This window comes from Manacus candei, unplaced genomic scaffold (assembly GCF_025592945.1).
Source record: "Manacus candei isolate 608988 ecotype Guabito, Panama unplaced genomic scaffold, ASM2559294v1 h1tg000081l, whole genome shotgun sequence".
NCBI classification, from domain to species: domain Eukaryota; kingdom Metazoa; phylum Chordata; class Aves; order Passeriformes; family Pipridae; genus Manacus; species Manacus candei.
The window spans coordinates 379,608-389,428 of NW_026138129.1; positions in this window are offsets into that span (position 1 = coordinate 379,608).

The window sequence follows — 9,821 nt, forward strand, 5'->3', positions numbered from 1 at the left end:
TGCAGCACATTAAAGGTAGAAGAATTTACTCTGCTTGATAAAAAGATCAGCTGCTATGTTGTTGAAATTCTGTTCTGATACAGGCCATGTTTATGGCCTTTTCCAAGTCTCAGTCTAGCTCTTGTGCAGATGAGTTGGACAGATCTTTCACAACCTTTTCTCCTGTCAATTGTTGTTGATCATTATCTGTTCTTCTTGATATTTTTAGAGCTAAATGTGAATATGTTTGGTGTTGCTCCTTTAGAAGCGAGTCATCACAGTCTACAACTTCCTTGTGAGGGGAAGAGGAGAGGCAGGCACTGATCTCTTCTCTGTGGTGCACTGATCTCTTCTCTGTGGTGACCAGTGAAAGAACGCAAGGGACACAACCCACAGTTGTGTCAGGGGATATTTAGGTTGGATATTAGAAAGAGGTTCTCCATTCAGAGGGTGGTTGAGGGCTGAAACAGGCTCCCCAGGGAAGTGGTCACAGCACTGTGACTCTGTCAAGCCTAACAGAGTTCAAGAAGTGTTTGGATGATTCTGTCAGTGACATGATGTGACTCTTAGGGATGATCCTGTGCAGGGCTAAGGGTTGGACTCAATCCTTGTGGGTCCCTTCCAACTCGGCATATTCTTTGATTCTGTGAATTTCTTTTCAGACACCTGCTTACATTCCTGGACTCTTTTCAGCATTGCTAAATGCACCAGTCTATGGAAGCTGGAGGCCTGCATTGCAAATCACACTTCAAATCTTAGGAACAGCTGTAATAAGGTATCTTGTAATTTACAGATTGTTTTTAGTCGTTGAGATTACCTAGTCTTTTGGTAACTTCTAGCAGATATAGTTTTGACACCCCCTTTGTAAGCTGATTTTCTCTCTTTAAATAATGATGACAGAAAAAAGAAGGGAGAGGATGGCAAGCTACAGGCACTGTCAGCAGCTGCAATGGATATTTTTTGACCAATGCTTTTTTATACATGTGAAGGAAATGAAACTTAATGTTTTCAATTTCGTGCAAGGCAGATTTCTCTCAGATACTCTTCTGATTGATCATTCAATCTAGTTTTCTTCCTGGAGTTGCTCTGCTCCCTTCTTGTAAGTAGCAACAACCTCCAGTAGAAAGACGTTGTTAAGACATTCCTTGGTGGTGAAACTGGAGTACTTAAGAGTTGGAACATGAAGCCCAAGCAAATTAGTCTGTCCTGATTTATGAAGATTCGGCTGCAGTGTCTAGAATTTTGCAGTCAGAAGTGAAGGACCACCCAGCTGGCTGTGGATGTAATCCAGTGGGTTTTACTACAGTAAAGGCAGTAGCTCAGCCTGAAGAAATGGCAACAGTGTCTCAAGCTGAAACCAGTGACACTTGGAAGATCACTTGCTTTCTCAAGTGAGATTAAGTTCCAAAGATATTGGCAATTACTGTTCTAGAGAACAGCAGTTCTCCATTTAAAGAGAAAAGTTCCAATGTTTGTAAAGGAACAGGAAGAAACCCAGAACACTGTTAAGATTTGCACAATTTTCAGTTAAATGGAGCATACACAAGCAGTAAAATGGCAAGAAACCGCATTCTTTTTTTGTTCTTTTTCTTCTTTGAAAGTCTTCTTTTTAAGTCATTAAAAGAAAGACAGAAATAAAGAGTCACTTCTCTTCCAGATTTTTCATTAATATGTCAATATAAAGCTCCCACTTATTTGAGAAGGAAGCACACTCAGTTGTACATGGAGGGGACTGAAATGGTTGGTATTTACATAGTTCCAAATCAATCTATAGGATCTAATTTCTTGGTTTGGTTGAAGATTTTATAGTTTTCTTGGTTTAATCAACAATATTAAAATGGTCAACAGTGATAAATTACTTTATTGGATCAGCTTACTTGATACCTCCACCAAAGACTGGTATCTGAGCTTGAAATAGACCTAAAATCAGTATTATTCATTAAATGGAAAGAAATTAAACCATTCATGATTATAGATAGGAATATTGCCCAACCTTGCATAGAAAATGTATTGTCATCACTGGACAATGAAGAAACCTATTGTTCTTCATGTCTAGCATCAGCCATCCCTGTGGTGTGAGAAGATAATATGCTCCCACTCTTAAACATGAGGGAAAGGGAAGCTGTGGCTTCTGAACACTTGGTCAATGTCTTTATCACAAAACCATCCATTTTGAAACAGGCACAAGTCATTATGGCAGCAATATGAAAAAAAATCAGCTCTTGTTATTTCCTGTTTGGAATTTCCTCTAAAAATTATTTAATCTCCCTTTAAGAATAATTAAGACAGGCAGTCTTATTTGAATGCTTTCGTATTCCCTTGTTTACCTCTGAAAGTTCTAATTATTCATCCAACCATGGGGTATTGTGCTGGAGAGGTAGATCAAAAGAATGCTCTTCTGCTAACTTGAATGAGACCTATACACTGGAAGGCACAGAATTTCAAACATATCTTCTTTTGAGTACAGAAAAATGTTTCAAAACTAATGCCTACTTTAACAAATGATCCTGATATTTAATATATTATCTGAGTTTAATAAGACAAATAATATTTATGGAATATTTTCAAAGAGGGAAAATATTTAATATATTACATTTGAATACATGTGGAAAATATCCACTTTTTTGTAGTGATTGAAGGGTCTTTCATATAAAATCTTTTCAGTTATTAGGGTTTTTTTCTGTTTCCATCTATGGTAACTTTTCGTGAATAAAAATGATAAGATGATTTTTGTTATTAGCAATCATTCTAATTACATGGAAGACCTGAAGTCTGGTTAACTTTTTATGGAAATTACATGTTCTGGGAAGGAAGGTTCTATTCAGAACCATTTCACTTTTCTGCAGAGAGGAAGATCTGTTTTCTTCCAGTTCTCTTCCAGAAGGCATCGACTGCCTTCTGGTGAGAGAGATAGTACAACTGAGTTATTGAAACAGAACCTCACACCTGTGACATGAATCCACTCAATGTATTGTGACAGCCAAAGAAATCCTGCCTGCAGCTACCTTGTGTGCAGTCACCTACAGAGAAGAGGGGGAATATATGCTAAGCCCCTGAGCACTGGGGTTTGGAGATTGGCTCCATGGCTGCTGTGTTGCGTATACTAAAAATATTTTCCCCTATCCTTATGCCAATGCATCTGTGTACAATATAGTTCCAGATTTAACACCTGAATACTGCACTTAAGTTTCATTTTTTTTCTTAATGATGTATATATACTAAAATTAAACAGTCTTACTTATTTCTGGAATATTCTGGAAAAAGCCAGTGTGGCTTTTTTCTTCTATGAACTGGGGTTTAATAATGCTCCTGTATGTCCTAGAGCATGAAATAATGATTAGAAAGCGTTCTTAAAAAACTCCAGTGCAAAACATTGTAGTGTTGTAACACTGGAAGGATAGTTGTGCATTTTCATTCCTGTGCAGAACGAGTTCATAATGTGATGGCTACTATTTCTCAAAAAGTGTGCATTGTTTAGCTCCATAATTACATACATACTTTCCTCCCTGTGTTGTTTCTCCCAAGAGAGCATGAAATATTGCAATTTAACACTGCTTTTGGTAAATCGCAACCTATTTCATATCAGCTGTTACTTCACATCAACTTCTTAGATCATGCTCACATCCCAAAACAGAGGAGAGCCACTATAGATTTTGCAGTACTTTCAGAAATAAAAGATTATTGAAAAACTACTGAAGTAATTTCTGTATTTTCAAAATAAATGAATGCTGTGTTTTCACATTGTTGAAAAGTTTTAACACTGAAAATTGGCTTAGAAAACCTTTGGGCTGTGATGGCAAAACAATTCAAGATCCTGAACTTGTATTTCTCAAGAAGAAGGATTAATTTTTGCAAGGAACTGTAAATATTTCACTGTGAATAATAAGTAAGAAATGGAAGTATCTGAGACATCCTTACCTTTTCTAGTGCTCATTAAACACTGCATAGATATGTCCATGTGGGATAAGCTAATGTTGTCAATTTGCCTTATTAGGACTACTAGTTTTTCATACACTGCTTCATAATTTAGAAGTACATAAATAATCTTTTAGCAAAAAGCCCGACACTTCGTATGTTGAAAGTGTTTTGCATTTGAAATGTCAAATAAAACTGAAGTTGTGGAAAGAGTTATTAATTCAAAAGGAAATGCTCTCAGAGCATTTTAATTTCCTGATATAACCAGGGATAACCTACAGGAAAAGTAGAATATCCTCCCTATTTTACCTGCCACAGCACTCAGAAGAGCACAGCAATGCCAAGGTTGTGGGAGTCAGTCTCCCACCATCACAGTCCAACAGGTACTGAGAATGAAACCAGAGAAAAACAAAGACAAAAAGGCTGATGGGAGGAATCTGTACAGTATTTGCCGGGTCCGACAACATCAAATAGCAGTTCCTGATGGGGGCTCTTAGGGATTTCTAAATTTTCTTCAGGTTAAATATTAATTTCCTGAAGTGTATTAAACCAAAGGGATTGTTTTTAAAAACTTGTCTTGTACATAACTTTGAATGCCAAATGTATCTGTCACCTGATTCATCTAAAGTTTGTTTTCATTCTCTTCCATCGATGATACTTCAATTCAGGGGGCACATTGCAAAAATTAATCCTCCTTCTTTTCATACTAAATGAAACACATTTTGTATACTATAAAGAGAACCATTCAACTGTCAAAGAGAGCTCTTTTCTTATTCGGAAAGTGTTACGGAGGCTCATGTGTGCCAGAGATACTGCCAGGGGAGGAAGGGAAAAATCTGACCCTTGTGATGAGACAGAGATATTGTGTGGTGAGGAGGAGAGGGGAGTGCATCTGAATTTGTGTGGTTCAACTGTGAGACACAAAACTTTTGGACACTCTATTAATAAAGTTTATTAATAGAGGCTTTCTGCTAGTTAATGGGTCAAGGATATTAATTTTACTCACCCTGGGTCAGTCAAAATGCACCTGTGCCTGTATCAATTTGTAAGTACACTTTCGTATAGACAAACCTCTATATAGACAAAGTAAATGCTCATGTGCACAGGGCTTTGAATGCAAATCACAATGAAAAATGAAGTTCTGTCACAATTCCTGTTAACAAAAGCATAGCTGCTAACTCAAAATAGTCTTGGACAAAAATATCAGTACTATACTTAAAGGCTCAGTGGCAGATGGAGACATATTGTGATGATTTGTGCTGCAAAGGGGCCTCCACTTTTTTACAGTATCTATGCCAATATCACTTTACTGAAGCTATTGAAAAGCCAGTAGAAATCTGTCAGAGGGAGACATGTAACATTCCAGATGTGGCTTAGAGAAATGAGTGCAGGGAAAGCAGCAACAATAAAATCACACAAAATTTTGTAGGGACTGACAAACCATACGAAAAAGGTAGGCAGGGGAAGAAAAACACTCTGCTCAAGTCATAGTCAGTACTTGCAGAAATGTAGGGTTTAGTCTGCACAGACCATCAGCCACTATCTGAACCACCTAAGATGCCTGGCAGGATACCCTGGGGAACTGCAGTACGGTGTGCATCAGAAGCCAGCTGCTAGGCTTTCTTCATAACTGTGTATTTTTTATTAAATAATTGTAAAACCAGAGAGCCAAATTCTTGCTTCACTTGTGCAAAGGGAGGCTGAAGAGTTTGATGTATGCATAAAATACAGATCTTCCTCAGACTGAGTTTACAGAGGTGACATTTTTCACTTACATTCCTTTTGCTGGGGAGATTTTTCTCTTTTTCTGTTTTCTTAATATTTTCAGGAGATTGAAGGCCACTGACTCATGTTCATAACTAAGAAATACCAAAGGTTTTTCAAGATCAAAACAGAAAGTTTTTGAGATTGTTAATGGTGAGCCAAGGGCAACTGTTAAATTATATTTCCCAAAGGAATACTGGCCATAAAGGATTGGCCATTCCATTTGGTCTATGCATCAAAATGCCCCATTTGCAGATATAACTGTAATAAAAGGTCTATTTCTACATGTGTGAGACAGAGGATATTATGCTAAATAAATGGGAGAAAAAAAAAAGCAAGAATACTATCCACCAAACCCAACCAGAAATGGTATTTAACCATCTGAGTAGATATCTACACCTAGCTTAACAGGTGTCAACAGGCTTAACAGGATATCTACACCTATGCTTCGTTCTCAGTTAGTAAAGAAAAACAGGCATTCTTAGAACAAAATTTTTATTTTAATTTAGATCTATAAAATAAGACAAGTAAAGCTAAAAAGTTCAAGTCCAAGACAAAAGCAGTATGCATTTATAAAACCTATTCTTCAGGATGCAGAAGGAAATCATCATTCCTGTTTCACTCATAAGTGAATATAACACTATAGATATTCTATATTTTTCAGGTATGGCCTTTAAGTGAGAACATTTCTCTTACACACTCTTAGTGGCATATAACAAAAATCATTCCATAAAGATTTTTCAAGGCGCACTTAATTTTATCCAGGCAAATGGGAGCAAGTGTTTGATTGAACATGCTGATTCAGAAGCATTCATTACCTGTGTTCACTGGACTGACTTCATCCAAGGTGACCTTTGCTTTAATCACATCGCTGCACTGGCGCATTTAAATAGAATTACTCAATAATGACCTATTTCTGAGCTTAAGCAAAAAGACTCTGACCAGACAGAAGGACCCAAATGACTGTGATTTTGGATCATAGCAGCTGCATTCACTTGAGATTGCTACTTTTAGAGATGTTAACAATATTGGAATAGATACAAGTCCTCTCCTAAACATTAAGTAATGGTGCTGTGATATATAGGTCATTGCTTGGATATGAGAAACCTCATCACTAAACCAAAAATCAGTTTTGAGCAACTGTTCCAGCTGGCTCTGCTTGGAGAAGGGGGTTTGGGCTAGATGTTTTCCAGCAGTCCATTCCCACCTCAGCCACTACATGATTTTATAGCAAATGATGGAAAAATAAATGAACTCTTATATAGACTGCTAGAAGCACAGGATTCAGGTGCTTCCTTGTTAGTGGCAAAGCTTCAACAGCAAATTAGACTGAATAAGAATATCTGTAAGTAGGTTGGGATTTCAGTTTTGGACTTAGATCTGACTTTGAAACAGGGATATGTGTGAGGCTGTACAGTTATCTTATATTTAACCTGTATTTGGTATCACATGCAGACTATCAAATTACATAGATCCTGAAGGAAGATAAGGTACTGACAGTGAAAAATTAACTAGTACTCAAAGTAGGGTTTTTACTAATCTTGGTTTCTCAAAGAAATGAAGCTGGTACAACCATCTGTCTATCATCTGCTAGTGAATGACTAACAGAAGTTTTACGTTCGTTGACCAGTTTTAATTGACTTGACAGAGCTGAATTTGACAGACATTTCAAAGTTTTTTAAGTACATAAGATTTACTCCAATACGATTGATTAAGATTTCCATGTGGATTCTCATTTTAATAGTAAGTCACAAAAACACTGAAATCTTTTCTTATAATTAGCAGATCTCTAATCTCTTTCGTGTATTAGAAGTATAAATCTCACGGAGCAAAATTCAGTTACAAAACATAAATGGACTAGAAGTGAGTCACTAGTTCCAGTGCCCGTGGACTTGCTTGTGTCCCTGGAGACCCCTCATGAGTGGCCCATTTACATGAATTTGAAACAAACAAAACCAAGTTTTCGTTATTTGTTCTGTATCAGTACTGAAAGCTCTAATCAAGCTTCATAGATAACTTGCTAGGTACTGCACAAGCACAGTTTAAGATGCATTTTGTTGTCCTGGAAAACCTGTTAAGTGGCCTGTGTGGTACACAGGTGCAAGCCTGTATGGAAGCCATAAGTGGAGGGAAGGACAGATGGAGAATGATGTAATAGGCTGGGAAGGGGGTTTCTCCAGATTTCCGCAGAAGGTCATTGAGGAACTGAGAACAAAACACAGTTTTCAAAAATGCCAGTTTTTGTTTTTTCTCATTAGCATCTAATGTGAAGTCTTAGTCAGGATTTGAAAAGGCAAGAGAAATGAGTTTAGTTTGTCCTCTAGCAGGTAAGATCTTTTAGACTAATTGTCTTCCTCAATGTTGTTGGACACAGACATTGTTGTCTATGGTAAAATGGATAAAAGTAACAGGTATGCATCTAGGAAAGACTTAGGGGAAAAAAAAATCATGCCATTCAATGCCCTGCTACTTATATTTCAATAAAAATAGTTTGAAATAGTAAAACAGTATGGTAGTTCCCTGGCAGACTTTATAACGTCTTTCATGCCACTTTTGCTCTTCATAGCCTCTTAGAAGATCATGGTATTTTTATCTTCCTTCTTGACATACAGAAGAAAACATGTACACTACACTCCAACCAATGAATCAAACAACCATAAATATATGGAATTGCGTAATTGTTGACTGATTTTTGCATCCCCAGAACCTTCAAATATTTTGATCAATTCAACTTTGGTTCATGCCTTGACAAAGCATTTTAATCCAGAACTAAGGAAACTAATCCTGTTCAACTCTGTGTCTATTCCAGTATTTACATGCATTTAAACTTAGATAATTTAGTTGGATAAGAAACTTTTCCATCCCAGATTAGCACTTATTTTGCCTGAATGTCCTAGCTGAGTTTTTCCACTTCTCACTGGTACATGAATTGTTGAAGCACAGAATGACTCTTCATTTCATTCTACAAATGAAATAAGCACAAAGGAGCTGAACATATTTCCTAATTTCTCATTTTATATACCTCTGTTAATATTCCCCTGACTGACCTTTTACTGTAATTATAGTTGGCAGTGAAATAATGTCCTAGATTTTTGGCTTCTAATACATTGTCTGTGATTTTTCCTACTATAAGTAAAAGGTAAGTCAGAAATATGGTTTATGAAAGCTAACCTATTTTTTTTCTAAATCTCTTCCTCCCAAGCAAGCCAGTATCAATCTCTTCTCATAAGTTACACATTATAGGGCTCAAAATACTTTTCTTGTTTTTCACTGTTTTCAGGTGTTCTGTATTTCTAACATGCATGGGACTCAAATCTGATTACAAGCAGAGCAGAAGGATTGCATCATGTGTCTTGCAAAACCACGCTCCAGTTTATAAATATCCACTATGAAGTTTTTATTTTTTTCAAAAGTTTAGTTTGTGATCATCTCTCATGTAAGGTGCTTTTCTCTACAATTCTGCCCAAATTTTGTGCAACCTACTTTCTGTTTAGACAGTTGGTTGCTTTTCCACTTGTCTGTATCAGGCTGTCTGTCCGCTGTTACATGTGTACTAGAGGAATGGTCAACCCATTTGAGAGCAGGAGTAGCTTGTTTTTTCAAAATCTGGATGTCCTTTGCCACTGTGAACTTAGTGCTGTGCATTTCATTCTGGACCAGCACGGACATAGGTTAAAGAAACAAAAGCATATAGTGTTAATGAACTTAACAAAGCCACTGATCTCTGTAAGCAATGCTAGCAGTTATTCTAGTCTCCACGTGGATAATTAGGTAAGGACATGGCTACAGATGCTGACTAAGTCTCTTGCATTTCCTGAAGTCCATACTTCCGTGTTCAGAGGCCCTTTGGGACAAGATTGAATAAAACAATTAGATTTCTTTAGCAAAAGTTGATTGAAGAGACCTCTTTCATCTAGATTGCATATTCAGTTACCATTATCCTAAAAACACACCCTTCAAGAGTGATAATTCCTTCAGGATAGAAATGATAAGGGTGAGCAGAGCCTCCTGGACCAGGGGGAGTGAGTATGAATCCTGGGAACACAGAACTGTGGAGGAACTGTTACTCTAAACTCTGAGATTTCAGGTGGGGTTAGTTGGACTGAATAGGGAAGGGTGTGGGAAAATTAAAAAAGAAAGAAAAAAAGAAAGGAAAAAAGCAT